This window comes from Typopeltis vanoorti, chromosome 9 (assembly GCF_054136105.1).
Source record: "Typopeltis vanoorti isolate ZY-2024b chromosome 9, IOZ_Tvanoo_1.0, whole genome shotgun sequence".
NCBI classification, from domain to species: Eukaryota; Metazoa; Arthropoda; class Arachnida; order Uropygi; family Thelyphonidae; genus Typopeltis; species Typopeltis vanoorti.
In genome coordinates this window covers 5,985,076-6,002,494 of record NC_143557.1, presented here as the reverse complement: position 1 = coordinate 6,002,494, position 17,419 = coordinate 5,985,076, and the positions used below count along the sequence as shown (strand labels likewise).

At 37.9% G+C, this 17,419-nt stretch overlaps 1 protein-coding gene across 1 annotated transcript in view; it reads left to right on the top strand.

Annotated features, from left to right (window-relative positions):
* LOC150102861 (ankyrin repeat and fibronectin type-III domain-containing protein 1-like) overlaps positions 1-17,419 on the top strand; it is a 355,850-nt gene that overhangs the window by 237,810 nt on the left and 100,621 nt on the right. The window lies entirely within an intron of this gene.

Here is a 17,419-nt window from a genome sequence, read left to right as displayed (position 1 = left end):
CTCATAAGTGTTGTAATAGTAATTTTCAAAGCATCGTGAAACTTCCATCAAAGAATTTTTAGCAATGGTAACTAAAGTAGATGAGTCATAATAATATACTGATAGTGTGCGTACCACAAAAAGAGGTGGAATGATAGTCATGGTTTATGATAGTCAGCACGGATTTGTAAAGAGTAGATCTTGTTTTAACAATTTATTTGCATTTTATGATAAGGTAACGGTAACGAGCGTGTTAGACAAAGGAAATTCATGTATAGTGATATTCATGGACCTTGCAGAGGTGTTTGATTTGCCACACGATAAGTTGGTGCACAAGCTGCAGAGAATGAATAAATAGTATATTGGTTAGATGGATTGGTGATTGGCTGAACGGTACCAGCAAGGTGTGAATGATGGGGGCAGCGTCTCAAAATAGAAGAGTAATAACCAGTCGCATGCCCCAGGATTCTGTTCTTTGGTCCCTTCCTATTTATCTTGTTTGTAAATGATGTATCATGCCGACTGACTGGGGATCCTCAGTTACTTGCTGATGATACAAAGTTGGAGGGAATTATAACTAGCACTGCTGGTGTTAATTTTGTTAAAAACGAAGATTTGAATGGACCTTTGGCCTAGATAAATGAATGGGGTTGTAGTTTTAATAAGTGCAGTGTTGCATTTTGGAGTGCAGAAATATATAGCTGTGTGTTATATTAATGCAGTGTACTGGAAAAAGTGAATGATATTCGAGATCCAGGAGAAATGGTTGACAGTAGACTGAAAGTGTAGCGGGCATAGTGCATATGTTGCGAAGACTGCGCATCGCATTGCCAGTATGATAAAAAGTACACTAACATGTAGGAATAAAGAGGTGGTTATGCCACTGTATAAAGCACTAGTCAGATCGCACTTAGACTACTGTGCTCAGATTTGGTCACCTGGTTTTCATTGCGATATAGAAACATTGGAGAGGATCCACAGATGAGTGAACAGGACAATATCAGGGCTCTCGAATGTTGGCTATGGAGGGTGAAGGCATGTGGATTGTAGGGAAAGAGTTGATATGATAGAGACATTTAAGTTAGTGATGGAATTTTATCAGATTAATCCAGATGTGATTATTATTATTAGCATCTGACCTCCATGGAGTCAGGGGGTCATCGTGGGAGGTACACACTATTGCACAATGCTCATCTAACCATGTCTTAAATTGATTAAATGTGTCTACATTCACAACGCACACTCATTCCAATCAGCAACCACTCTCCATGTAAAGAAACTGCTCCTCACTCCTCTTCTCACACCCTCCCTTATACAGTTTCCAGGGATAGCTTCTTTCTACCCCACCCTTCCACTATATGAAAAATTTCTTCCAAGTTAAACTGATAACAACCCTTCGCTAACTTATGTTTCAATCATATCCCTCCTCCTGCTATTCATAAGGCTTTGCAATTTACATTTTTTCAATCTGTCTTCATGCTCCACATTCCAAAGACCACTTATCACCTTTATGATGTTCTCTAGACCTTTTCCAACATATCGTGGTCACCATAAAAACCCGGTGACCAAATCTGTGCACAATTATAAAAAGGGTAGAAGGCGAGAGGAGAAGAAAAGAACCAGAAGTCATCCCTGGAAATTATCTGACTCCTCAATTGGCCGTGTTTCCTGATATTACTATCTCCAATCACATCCCACTTGATTGCAGTAATTATACAGCAGAGTTGCATGGCATTCAGTTTGTATTGGTGCATATAAAAGAACTACCAAAAGTGTGTGATTTATACAGACTCATTGAGTTCTTTACAGGCCATCTTGTCTACGTCCAGTGCTTTGGGAGATTTACAGATGTACAAAATGGATACACATAATTATGATATTCAGTTATGCTGGATTCCCATCCACATTGGAATTAAAGGAAATGAGAATGCAGATGCAAGATCAGCTCATACTTTTTTCCAGTACTGTTTGACAGTCTCATATACACACTTCACACAGCTAATTATCCAGTGGGAGTCTTCATGGCAGGAAGCACTGAAATACAAATTGCACGAGATTAGGTCTGAAATTTAGCATTGGCAGTCTAGTCGACGTAGAAACAGAAGAGATGAAGTTGTTCTTGCTAGGCTTAGCATTCGTTAGTCATCTTGCACACTGTTATTTACGGAGGGCTGATACCTACCTAAGTGTGCAGAATGCAGCAAACATCTGGCAATTTGTTATTCTGATGGAGTGCCAGAACTACACAGAGAGGAACTGAAATGTTTACTAATCTAGTCAGGTTATATACACTCATGCAGATCTTATCAAACTCATACTTTCATGACGTTTTTAATTCTTTTTTACAAAGAATTAATTTATATAAACACATTCGATTATGACTTAGATACTACCTTGTTTAATTCATATTTTTTAAAATTTTGTTTTCTGCGCAGAATGTATACTTTATCACTTTATTATTATTTATTAATTTATTATTACTTTCAGTAAACTTTGCTTTGGTGCAGTATGACCTTTGCTATCATTGCACCAATAAACCATAAATCAATCATTCAAATCAGAGAGAGAACCTCCGTCTATAGATGTGAGCCTCCAGCTCAGTCAATAACAACACAGTTCTTTTTTTTTTAAAAAAAGGCCTGCTTCAAATTCCATCTATGGTGCAAAGGAACTTTATGCGGATTTTTCAAGTGAAAGTAAATTAGCTGGGCCCAGAAATGTTGGGGGTGGGGTTTCTTCCACAAAGCAGACGAATTGATCAAAAGTGCACCTGCAACCACGCTACCGACCAAGACGTCTATAGACATCAAGGTTATCATGGATGCGAAGTGCATGTTAAAATTTTAATACCATTGATATTACATTGAAATATATGATGGATACGAAGCGTATGAGGCGTATTTGATCCATAATGTCCAGTAAGGTGGTTAAAAGACATGCTCTGCTTGGAAAGAAATCAACACACACACCCACACACACACCCACCCATGAGCAAAGTAAATCGTGCCATTTAACAAGTCACATGTTTGTAGCTGGTATAAATTGATTGAAAATGATGCTCCCAAGTCATTGCAACTGTGTCTGGGTGAAATGGCTGCCAGAAGGAAACCGACTGAGTTTGAAAGAGGCATTGTGATAAGATGTTGTGTTTTAGGCTTATCCGTTTGACAAATTGGGCGATCCCAGGTAAACATGAACACCACCACACTTGACTGGCCTCCACAGAGCCTCGAACAAAACTCTATTGAGTGTCTGTGGAATAAACTGGAACGTTGGGTGAGTTCAAGGGATGTTCACCTCCACAAGAGTCCAGAACCCCATTATGTGCCTACTGGAAGAATGATCCAAAATTCCCATTGATTGCTATCGTATGCTTGTGAAAAGTATGCCCGTATATGATTTCGTGGAAGCGAAACGAGGTCCTACATCTTATTAAGGTGCTATGGTAGTTTGTTCTTCACACTATGGCATTGGTTGACTTTTTTCCAAGTAGTGCAATATACTATGCAGGCTTCGTTGTTTTAGTTACTCTAGCAGTAATTGCTTGTTATCCAGTCCACTATTGATAATTTACAGGTCTATCGAACAATCAATATTTTCAAACCATAATGTTGGTGCCGTGGGATGAAAAAATTTCTTATTTTCTTTAAGCCTCAGAATTTGCCTATTTGATTGAAGATTGAGTACTTCATATCAGATGATGCCATTAAATTGCACTATTCATAATAGGCTGGTTTACTATGCAGTGGCTTATTTGTATATAGGCCTTCACAATACTCTGTTATTCCAAATTTTAACGTACATACTATATCAATTTCTCTTCCATCACAACCTTTATTAAATTCCTTAGATCTCTCTCTCTCTCTCTCTCTCTCTCTCTGTCTCTCTCTCTCTCTCTCTCTCTCTCTCTCTCTCTCTCTCTCTCTCTCTCTGTGTGTGTGTGTGTGTGTGTGTGTGTGTGTGTGTGTGTGTGTGTGTGTGTGTGTGTGTGTGTGTGTGTGTGTGTGTGTGTGCGTGCGTGCGTGCGTGCGTGCGTGCGTGCGTGCGCGTGTGTGTGTGGTGCGTGGAATGCATTGCTGGAATGTGAAAGAGTGTGTAAATATAAGGATCAGTGTAATTGATATGTTGATCTTTCATTTGTTGATCTGAAAAGTTCTCGGCCTAACAATGAAAAAACGAATTTATAATTTCAAAATTATTTTTATTTTTCAACATAACCCCTTTAAGACTAATACATTTATTCCAGCGATGCTGCAGCGCCATTATCCCGTCCCAGTAGTGGTTCTCAGTAAAATCTGCAAAAGCGCCTCCGTAGCGTTGCGCCCTTCAATTGGAAAAGGTCTAAGTTTGAGTCTCGTCATGACGAGAGGAATCTTTATATGGACATTTTCAATCGAAGGTGAGTTAGCCGATCTCATACGGAGGTAGCAGAGTTTTTTTCTCCCGGAAACGCGGGTTTTTCATCCCGCATACAGACAAATCGGCCCTTCGGAACACACGCAATTTACAGACAAAAAATACTAGTGGTGGTGGTGGTGAGAGGTAGATGGCGCTGATGTAGATGATTGGTAGTAGAGGTTCAGTGTAGTGGTGGAGATGGAGAGAGTTGTATAATAGGTGTCCTCCCGCGATAAGTCTTCGGACTCCTTGGAGGTGTCACGAATAATAATAATACTCCTCTACAGCTACAATCACCTCTTGATTCGAAGAAAGCCGCTGACCAGCGAGGAAGAGTTTTAGTTTTGGGAAGAGATAGAAGTCAGAGGAGCCAGAAATGGGGTGGATGTTCCAGCAATTCATAGTGTAGATCCCTTAATTTTCCCATTGTCAAAATACTTTTGAGGGCAGGTGCATTGTCTTGATGAAAGATGATTTTTTTTCTCCTGAAACCGGATCTTTTCTCACGAATTTTTTCTTCTAGTCTGGTTAAAAGATCGGAATAATATTCTCCGGTTATTGTTTTAGCCTTTTCAAGATAATTAATAAACGAAATGCCTTTACTGCCATCCCAAAACATCCGAAATGCCATCCCAAAACACCCGAAATGCCATCCCAAAACACCGATGTCATGAACTTTCCTGCTAATGGAACCTATTTGTCCTCTTTGGCGCTGAACAACCGGCTTTTGTCCACTGTTTTGACTGCTGTTTGGATTCTGGTGTGTAATGGTGAATCCAAGTCTCATCCATATTAATAAATCGACGCACAAAATCGGTTTTATTCTTGTTAAAATGCTCCAAGCACTGCTCAGAGATGCGAGTGTGTTTTTGATCTGCTGTGAGAAGCACGGCACCCATCTTGTGCAAAGATTTTTCATATGCAATTCTTCATGCAAAATATATCCTACACGTTCTTTTGAAATGCCTATAGTCTCAGCAATTTATTGCACTTTTGACTCGCCGGTCATCCAATACCATATTGTGCACGTGATCAATTATTTCTGGTGTTACACTTTGTGGACGTCCTTCGCGTGGATCATCTTTAAGGCTGGTACGGCCACTTTTAAAGTTGGCTGCCCATTTCTTAATTGTCATAAACGAAGGAGAAGAGGTCCCTTAAACTTTTATGAACTTCGAATGAATTTCTTTTGCCGTTAAACCTTCTTTTACAAAGAATTTTATAACTGCACGATACTCAATTTTATCCATTTCAAGGAATACAGACAACACTTTTGCTTCAGAGAGCTGTATAAAACAAAATACTTAATAGAATGACCTGCAATTTCACATGGATGTTTATGACAGATGTACCAACTTAGAAAAAATGAATCTCTTGCCGATAGTGTTGCCACTTGGTCGAGGCCAAGAACTTTTCAGACCACCCTCGTATACTGACGTTGCGTGTGTGAGTATATCTATCTACATATATGTTATTATTATTATTATAACGGTGTCTCCATGGAGTCAAAAGACTCATCGTGAGAGACTCTACATTGAAATACTAACAATTATTTACACAGTACCTGTCATACTTCTCCTTGAATTCATTCACAGACGAAGCATTAACAACCACCTCTGGCAACGCATTCCACCCATTCACAACCCTCCAAGCAAACAATCTGCACCTTAACACCCTTGTTAACCACACTCTTACATAATTTTCAGGGATGGCCCTTCATTCTCTTCCTTCCTGCACTGGTCTTGAAAATGTCATGAGTATCAATTCTATAAAATCCCTTTAATAATTTATATGCTTCTATCATATATCTCATCTCCTACTTCTATCAGCTAGTTTTTGGAGCCCACAGATCTTCAATCTATCCTCGTAGGGAACATCCCACAGACCTGCAATAATCTTTGTAATTCTCTTCTGAATCCTCTGAATCCTCTCCACTATTTCTTCATCAACAAGAAATCCAGGTGATCAGATCTGTGCGCAATAGTCCAAATGTGGTCTTATTAATGCCTTATAAAGTGGAACAAAAACTTCCTTATCGCTGCTTGTTAGTGTGTTCTTCAACAATATGCAATTTGATTTCATGTTTCGGCAATCTTTGCAATATGCCCTTTAAACTTCTGTCCACAATAACTCCCAAGTCTCTTGCCTCCTCAACTTCTTGCATCAATATAGTAAACAGCATGTGATCTCACCCTCTCGAAGTGCATTCCCTTACACTTAGCTACGTTAAATTGACAGCCATTTACCATGGTCCATAATCTCCTAGCAGAGATGTATGATGCTATACATTAAAGGCAGGGGCCACTACCCAGACCGGTTTCGACCTTTATTGAGGTCTAATCAGTGGGAACCAGGCTTAAGAAATGCCAAGGTTTAAGTAATACAGAGCTTATAAATTTTACCTAAACAAGTTGCCACAAGGTGCTTTGACCTTATTAATTAAAAATCTCAGGATGAGAAATAGATGTAGAAAGTTTTTTTTTTTTTTACCTTGGGTATGTTATATATTAAAAATTCCAAGCAATTTTAAATAAAACTTGGATTTAATCCTATTTCCCAAGTAAGCAAACAGACAAGTAAGTCAGGGCGACTCCGCAAAAAAAAAAACTTTCTACATCTATCTCTCATCCTGAGATTTTTAATTAATACGCACACGCGCGCACGCGCACACACACACACACACACACACACACACACACACACACACACACACACACACACACACACACACACACACACACTAAAATAAAGAGCCAAAATGCTTCAGTTTGGCGATGTGAAGTGGATATTAGATCCAGCATTATTTCAAAGCCGAATGTAGAAACTATTCAAGTTTCGTAAAAGTAAGTTGACCAGAGAGAGCTTACGGCAGTGTTTCCCAAACTTTTTTTGGATCATTCCCCACCTCAGATTTTGATGTCCTCATAGCTAGGGATCCCATACGTCCCGGTTTTATTACTTCTGTCCCGGCGTCCCGATATGTTTATTTCGGGACGCTAAATGTCCCGGATTTTTTAGAATATAAAAATATTAACATTTCTAAGAAGAATAAGTACAAGTCGTAATATTTTTGGGTGCTTTTAAAAATGTATGTTTACAAAACAAAAAGCAGAGACATATTTATTTTATAGTTCGGTGAATTACCAGAATGTTGGAATTTTGGGAAACGATTTAGTTCCATACATCTCATTCAACGGGAGAAAAGAATGTCAGAATGAGGATGACAGTCGCCCAACTGTATGTTTAACTAATCGCAACCACGGCATCTATTTCGTTCGTCTGTTTAAGTTTTAAGTTATTACTATTATTACCACCCCAAGACCTCATGGAGTCAAGGACTCATCTGGGAGGTCCTTTGATCACACACACACACAGCTCATCATACCGTGTTTTAAACACATTCAAACTCTTTGCAGACACCACATTCTCAGGCAAGGCATTCCAATCATTCACAACTCTGAACCAAATATACCTGCCTCTCACCCCCCCTACTCACACCCTCTTTATACAGTTTCCAGGAATGACCTCTGGATCTCCCCAGATCTCCCACTATTCTCTGTAAAACTTCTCCACCATTGATCCTATAACAACCCCTTACCAACTTGTAGGTCTCTATCATATCTCCCCTCTTCCTCCTGTCCACCGGACTGCAAATTACATCTTCTCAATCTTTCCTCATACTCGACATTCCAGAGATCAGAAACTACCTTAGTCAGTCTCCTTTGGACCCTTTCCAACACCTCTTCATCTTTCTGAAAACCCGGTGACAAAATCTGGGCAAAATAGTCCATGTGTGGCCTAATCAAAGCCTTATACAACGGAACAAGAATCTCCCTCTTCTACATGTCAGTGTCCTCCACATCATTCCCAGAAGCCGTTGTGTTTTATTCACAATTTTGGCGATGTGTCCCCTAAATTTTAGATACTTATCCACTATCACCCCCAGATCTCTTATTTCTTCCACCTCCAAAATTTTTCCTCACCAAGCATAAATTCTGCATCCCATCTTTGTTTTCCAAATTTTAAAACCTTACATTTTGCAACATTGAATTCGCATCCCCATTTCCGTGCCCAATCACTCAATCTATTCAAGTCTTCCTTGTAGTGCCACAACATCCTCACTACTCTTCATGGTTCGTCCCAACTTTGCATCATCTACAAACAACTGAATATCTCCATCCAAATCTTCACCTATATCATTAACATACACGTTAAAAGCAGTAATGGCCCTAAAACAGACCCCCGAGGCACTCCGCTAGTGACTTTCCGTTTCCTAGAGATCGCTCCCCCATACACAACTTGTTGATACCTATCAGATAGCCAGTCTCCAATCCAATATCCAACCCCATTTGCCCTAGTTTGACTGTCAACCTATCATGAGGTACTCTAGCAAAAGCCTTTGCGAAATCCAAGTATATTACTGTGTATCCTTTTCCTCTGTCCAAGGAAGCAGTCACTTTATTGTGATAAGTAAGTAGATTATTAAAACATGACCTTCCTTTAGCAAATCCATGCTGGCCATCAAAGATAATACCATTGTTATAAACCCAACTCTGGATCCTAGTTCTCACAGGCTTCTCCAACAACTTAACCACAACACCTGACACACAGATAGGTCTATAATTTGATGCTCGAGTTCGATCACCTCCTTTATGAAGTGGCACAATCTTGCCCTCCTTCCGCTCCTTAGGAACTTGACCGAGTGCAAGACTCATATTAAAAAAATATGTCAAGGCAGGTGTGAACTCCCTGGCACATTCTCTCAGAATACGTGGTGATATATTATCAAATCCCATAGCCTTATTAACATCTAGTTTACTGAACTCCCCATACACCTCTTGCTCACCTACAGTCAATCTCTCCTCCCCATCATTAACTGCTCTCAATCCCTCTATGAAGTCACATTCACAAGATTAAATGATCTTTATGAACTGCTCATTAAGTTATCACCACCACACTTTCCGCAACAACTGTCTTTATACCATTTTCTCCAATCAGTGTCATCATTCCATACTTATTCTTTCTTTTGCTGGCTACATATCGAAAGAACTCCTTCGGATTCTTTTTGGCTTCATTAGCTAACTGCTGTTCGTACCTCTCTTTAGCTACCCTCACCAACCAAGTCACCCTCCTTGCTTGGTCCTTGCAGACCTCATGGAATTGGTTATTTCTACTTCTCTTATGCTGCCTCCACAATGTCCTTTTTCTCTGTATCGCATGCTTAATCTCTTTATTCGTCCATCTCACACCCACGTTATTTAACCTTCTCACCCTTGGAATACATTTTGACATTGCATCTACTAAACAGTTTTTGAAAATCCCCCCAAGCTGCATTGATCTCTTTTCCAGCCAACTCCTCATTCCACGCTACACCTGCAAGGTGTCTCCTGAGCTCTTCATAATCACCCCCCCCTTGTAGTTCCACATATGCCCTTTTCTCACAGAGTTCCTCGCACTGCTGGCAACCACCCAAGTAATCACCTCATGGTCACTCTGACCAATTGGTGGATAATTTGACACCTCATTTATTATTACATCTCTGATGAGATGACCAAATGCAAGACCCTCAATCCTCGTGTGCCCTCTGTTACATACTGTCTGAGGTAGTTATCCCTCAAAAACTCAAGAAACTCATTTTCTTTACTTCCAGTTGCCATCTCATCATTCCAGTCTATATTGTCATAATTGAAATCACCCATAATGATCACCCTTTTCTTATTTACTTGTCTAATTTGATTGTACATTTCATTATCACCACCATCCACATTACCTGGTCTATAACAACATCCCACCAAGTATTTGATTCCACTGGCATTATATCCCTCTTTCATCTCTACTTTATATGGACATAACTCTTTCTCTCTCATCAATAGCACTCCCCCCTCCATTTTTACCCCTTCTGTCCTCACGAAACACATCATACCCTTCCATCTCTATTCTTGTCAGGATGTCATCCTCTTCCAATCATGTCTCACTTATTTCGACAATCTTTGGGTGAACAGACGCAATTAGTGCAATCATTTCATCTGCCTTGTTTCTTATACTTCTAGCATTTGTATACAAACACAACAGCTCATTTCTGGATCTACAGCTAGTTCCACTGATACTATTCACTCGATGTGATCACTCCATGCTCGACTGGGGCCATTTCCCTTTCTGCTTCTTCATTTTAAAACTCTTTTTCAATTCCAGCTGTTTCCTCTTGATCCCTAGTCATTCCATTCCTTTCCTGCTTACACATGCTCTTACCTCCTCTTGGAGCATCCACCTTCCTCATGCTGTGTACCCATGTCCACCCTGAGCCTCCCCGTTTCCCTGCTCCTCTTGCACACCCATTTTTTCATTTTCTGTACTCATACCACGCACTTCCCCATTCATAACCACCTCTTGAATCTCTACTGCTCTTCCACATTACTTCCCACTCGATCTGATTCATTCTCTCTATTCACTTTTCTACCTTCCAGCAGCAGTCTCTCCAAGCGACTCACACCATAACCACTCAAATGCAGTCCATCGCTCCCATACAGCTCACTTCGTCCATTAAACTCATTCCACACATTAACAAATTGTACTCCCGTCTCCTCACACATTTCAGCCAGCATATCATTCATAATCCTTGCTCTTCACCTCATTTCACCACGGTTATACATAGGCAACACACTAACTACCCTTCCTGTCACACTATTCTCTTTTATCCTTCTAAGCAGCCTCCTGATATCCATTCTGACACACTCTTTGTCCTCTCTCAAATCATTCGTAACTATTAACTCTCTTGCTCGCTCTTGCCTCATATCCAATGCCTCAAATCACACTACTCATTTTAGTGCCTGGAAAACATACCTTGTGCATTCTATCTTCCAGCACACCTTTAATAATGGAGTCACCATACAACGCCACTCGCACATCTTTCTTTAACTCTTTCATGCCATCATTATTTATTTTAATAGTTTTTACCCGAATTTTCTTAATTTCATTCCGCATCCATTTCATTTCTTGCCTCATCCAATCCAATTCAACTTCCGAATCTTGCGATACATTCTCTCTATCATTTAATCTTTCTAACTTTCTAAGTCCAACATGCGTCCAACTTTCGCTATCATTCTTCTCATTTTCAATCACATTCATCTGTCTTTATTTCTGTACTTTCAGTCCAATATGCGTCGAACTTTCGCAATCAACCATTCATTCGATTTTTTTTTTCACTTTCGATTTCTGCATCACGCCATTTCTAGTTTTATTCGTTCTCTCAATTTCGTTTCCTTTCACCACTCTCACCTCACTTTCGTCCCTTTTAACATCCGTTACGGTTTTCAAATCTCTCTTTTTATTTTTTACTGATTTTTTAACCATTTTTTTGCCTCTCTTTCAAACGGGTACTCATTTCCCCGCGACGATCTCGCTACTTACACTTTCTGTCATCAGTTTCATATTTGCATTCATCAATTTCTCGTTCAGGTGACACTTCGCACACACCCTCCTTCCATCCGCAGCAAATATCCACAAATCATTTATGTAATCGAAATAATACATATAACAGACCTCACACTTAACGAAACGACTGAAATCTAAATTAAAGTCATGGAAAGACAATGCCGCCGCCATTTTTTGCCGGTTACTAAGTCTAATAATAACGATTTCGTAATTAAGTTTTGGCAAAAAAAAAAAAAAAAAAAAAAATCCCTCCCCCCCCCCTACACACACTAATAAAACCGGTATCGCACAACGTTTACAGCCTCTCTTACTCAAACAATTACGCATATATATTTAATTATTCCTAGAAAACTTATCCCAATCAGGAGCTCTTCTTATACATGTCACTGCCAGGGTGACCACCCAGCAAAAATATTTCGTACTGACTTATGCAGGAAAAAGGTACTAGAGCTGAAAAAAAGTACTAAATTTTTATTTGCTTTCGTTTCACTCTATTTAGGGCATTTTACGATATGACTACCTTATTATCATAGATGAACTCAATGTAAAACCGCTAAATTAATACATGTACAACAAATACGAAAAGAAAAAAAAAATCAAAATTCGCCTCACTGTAGTCATCTATGAGTCCAAGAGCTGCAGTTGTCATTCATCATAAAAGGCCCAGTTGTAACTCTATCATTTCACATGTGTATTAATTTACCATATAATTTTAGTCTCATTTTAGTATTTAAAATAATGCGAGATTAAATTTTCAGTTATTTATTATGCTATTTACATATATACAGGGTTCCAACCCACAAGAAAAACACTGGAAGTATTTATTCGTTATTTTTATCAGATTTGCTAAATTAATAAACTCTTCAGAAACAGTAAAATCTGTAGCTGGTGAATGTTTCAATTTTTCTTTTGTGAAAAGGAGTCCATTCATCAAGGTAGGTTTTTGAGATTTCATCGCGTGAATCTACAGCCAACGCATTTTTTATAAGATAATTACATTTAGTGCGTCCACACTGTATTTTCTTAGCAATTTCACTATCAGGAGCAATTGTTTTCAATAGAGTTGGAAGAGTATCCATAAGCTACAAAAGCAGATTGTGTTCGGCATCCAGGGCCGTTCCGTGAGTTTGCTTCGCCCGAGTGCAAAATTTTTGTGCCCCCCTTTCCATTAAAAATTAAAGAATCCCGAAGTACAATAACACGTTGCGAATCATTTTATTATGCTGCACATTAAGAGGAATGTATATTAAAATAAAGAAAAAACACAAATAGTAAAAAAAAACTTATTTTTATATAATAAACAAACATACTCCTGTAATGTAAGATGGAACATGACAAGAAAAGAAGAAGAGACTCCCAGAATAACCCAGCGTGCAGTGGAACGTAGGATTTGTAACATCAGAAAATGGAACATGTTAGAGTCACGGAACTAAGAAAGAGATCAGGCATAAAAGATGTGGTAACTGCAGCATATGAAAGCATCATGAGATAGCAGGTCACATAGCCAGACTCAAGAATAACAGATGGGCATATAGAAGCTTCAACTGGCAACAAGAATAAAGAAAAAACCAGGAAGACCACCTACAAGATGAGAAGATCCACTAGTGAAATCAATGGGTATAACATGGAAGAGAGAGGCTGAGATCGTTGGAGGCATCTTTGTGACTTGCACGCATGGAGAAATCCTGTGAAACACAGGTCCATCAAGACGAAAACTCAAGAAATTCCTAGAATGTTTGTTCACTGTGCTAAGAGCAGTGATTAAAGTAAGTTGTGTTGAAGCTCATACCATTTATTTAACTAGCCAGCGACTCAGCCCCTCACTGAAATCTCTCACATTCGAAGGTGACAAGTATGCACAAACAGTTCAGTGTATTATTTATTCCATATTTTTTATGAACGTGTTCGATTATATCGCCCCTAAATTGTGCCGCCCGGGTTCATTGCACCCCTGTATGGAGGGACCTGTCTGCATCATATGGACATAATCTTAATTCTGCCTCTTTAATTTATTTTTCCGACTGATATTTGGAACTGGATTTAAACAATGACATTATACCTGGTGAGCTTCTTTTAGATTCTACATTCTGCTAGTGTTTGCATAACGAATCAATAGACATTTGCTACCATTAATGCTTATATCGCAAAATTTACAATAAGCAGTGTGTCCTTTACTTTTATGTGAATAAATCCAGGATTTAAGAAAGGGATCCTCCACCCATTCTTCTTTGAATTTTTGCTTATATGATTTTTTCATCTTTTTAGATGAGTCTTGCAAACCTGAATTTGAATCATAACTAACATCACTTTTTCTTTTATCTGAATTACCTGTGTGAGAAGTTATTTCTTGTGAGTGGAAAGGACTAGCATTGATATCTTTACTTTCAATAGCTCGTTTATGTACTTTACTGATTCATGCACTACACATATTCTCATGAGATTTAGAATCAAATTTAAATTTAGAACGTTTTTTCTTGTCACTTGTCCATGTTTAAAAGTAAAATCTAAATAATATTTTCGATGAAGAATTAAACAAGTTTTTGTTAATAAAAACATTGGACTTCTTATAACGCTCGCGAAGTGTTTGAACAGCGAAGAATATATTTTCATTGGCTAATGCCAGTTGGATTGCCTGAGTACGGGATCGTGGGGGGAAGACTAGCGAACAGTGAAAAAAGAGAAATCATATTCTTGTGTCACTGAATGTGACATATGGGGAGGTGGGAGAAGAGAAAAATATTCAATTCATATGTCGAACTCTCATGTTATTATTATTATTCGGAAGGAAAAAAGTACTAGATCTGTTGGTGAACGTACTAGAACACTCAAAATTTATAAAACGTACTCTGGTCACTGCGCTTGACTCACGAGCGCCCTCTGAGTTTAATTTTTAAATTAAATTAAATGTGTTTATTTTTCATATAATTTCAGATATTATGCATCTATACAATACGCATAAGGCTCGTGTTGTTTATATTTTATTGTATTTACGTTGTAGTTCCCGTTTTATTGACATATTAACATTTCATATCTTTATTCTTTGTCTTTATATTTCATATATTTATTAATGTTTGATTTAAGTGTTACGTGTTTAAGTTTTGTCATATGTGTTAAAGTGTTATTAGAATTCTATTTATTTGACGTATGTATAAACATTTATGTTATCTACATTAATAATTCAAATTCAAATAAATATTTACTTTTTTTATTTTAAAATACATAATGTTAACGAACAAAAATTTATTTCTCTTAAACCTTAATTCTACAAAATTTATTGTGTCCCGGTTTTTTGTTTTCAAAAAATAGGATCTCTACTCATAGCATAATAGTCAACCAAGTTCTGAAAAAGTATAATATAAATAGGTATTCAAATTAAAAAAGGAACATAGGTAAAACTGTTTTTAATTTGGCTATCTTCAATGAATATAAATTTTGTATTAGACTTTATATATTATAAAACATAAATCAAACTCAGGAAAATAAAATCCAAGTTAATGTGATCCTTTAGCTTGATGTCTGCTGCAAAGAGTTTTTATTTGATGTACTAATTTAGTCAATTTTAATCTCAAATGCATGGTTTGTGATATCCAGATGATTTATTTATTTTTTTTTTCAACAAGTCATTTACAGCACTGAAGCCACATTCAACTAAATATGACAATGGGAAGGATAACAGTAATTTTCTTGCAAACCTAGTTGAATTTGGGTATTTATTTTCTGTCTCATCATAAAGCCGTGCCATTGTTCCTTTTATGTTGAATAAAGTTCTAATAGACTTGTCATGTTGCATTTCTTCAAGTTAAATTGGTACTGTTTATTTTTCAGAAGTGACAGATGCTATGATCTAACCTTAACACACTTATGCTACCAAGTATTTATGTTGATTGCTGTACTAGTGTTGTCAGCTTTTTTTCTCAGAAAGTCAGGATTGCAACATCGATAATTTATTGCTGAAAATGGTGATTTTTTTTAGTGTATTGGTGATAAGGTGATGAATGCAACATCATTCTCTAATTTCCCCTCAAAATATTCAAATTACCCCACTTTGGGAAACACTGGCTTACAGGAATACACTCACTGGCATTCACTAGTTACCTTAACACGGACTACTTAGAAAACATAGGTACCTCCCAAGTGTCTATATATTTGCTTATAGATGCTTGGGTGGCCCTATGTTTTCTAAGTAGTCCACACTAAGGTAACTAGTGAATGCCAGTGAGTGTATTCCCGTAAGCTCTCTGGTCAACTTATTTCTACAAACATAGTTTCTACATTCGGCTTTGAAATAATGCTGGATCTAATATCCACTTTCATTAGCTATTCATATACAGTATGTTAAGCAGCAGAATTTTGTTTATTCTTGTAAGCTGCTGGCAGAGTTTATGGAATTTTACTCATCATGGAGGTCTCATTCAGAGATCAACATATCAATTATGCTAATCCTAGCATTCACATTTCACCAGTGCATCCCACTTGCCTATCACTCTCCATGCAAACAAAATAATAAAAATAAATATATATGAGCATATTTCAGTAACCTTAGATTAGATCTGTGTAGTTTTATCACAGAGTGGAATTTGCTTTATTACTTTGCATGGGATGAAGTTATATATAATGCCATTTATCAGCATTTTACATTAAAAAAAAAATTCAGATGTAAAACTGAGAATGGTCATTAGTAATCGTGCCGATGCACTACTAATAGCCCTTGGAGTGTCAGTTTAATGCAACTAAATGTAAGGTCTTTAAGTTTAGGATCCATTGATGGGAAGCTGTATGAAGCTTAGGGGACATATGGCAAAGGCAATGAAGGTAACCCAGAGGATTCCTGTAACATTGAGAAGGATGCTAACTAGGAGAGTTGTGATTCCATTGTATAAAGCCCTGATCAGACCACATCTGGATCATTGTACTCAGATTTGGTCACCAGGATTTGAAGAGGAGAAATTAACCTTGGAAAGGGCTCAAAGGTAAATAACAAAAATGATACCAGAACTCAGGACTGTACAAATCAAGACTTATACAATGTTAGGTATGAGGATAGACTGAGGATATGCAAACTGCAGAATTTGGTCAATAAAAGGAGAAGTGATATAATTGGGGAATTTAAACTGTTGAGGGGTAGTTGCAGGATTGACACTGGGGAGGTCTTTAGTATGATAGATCAAATGGAAGGAGTAATAGCATTGCTAGAGCTTTTGCTGCCCGGTCTCAGTACACACCAAAAATACTACAAAAAAATTAAAATGATGTAGAGGGTAAAGTTCAAAGTGCTGCCCCCACCCCCAGCTATGCCACTGGGAAGGAGCATGGACAAGGGAGACATCCTTTTAAAGTTATGAATGGAAGCAGTGAGGAGTGACTTTTTTGCATGGAGGATGCATAGAATGCATTTCCTGATAAGGTAGTCAGAAGAAGTGAATGAGTTTAAAGCATGGTATAGATTTGTGCTGTTTAAGATTGGTTTCCATGATGAGTCCTATGAATCCATGGAGACCAATCTTAAACATCACATATACCATGTTATATGGAGTTAAAAATTTTATTTGCAAATTAAGTGAATAATGAGATGTTATTTGTATTTGTGATTTAAAGCTTTTATGCATGGCTT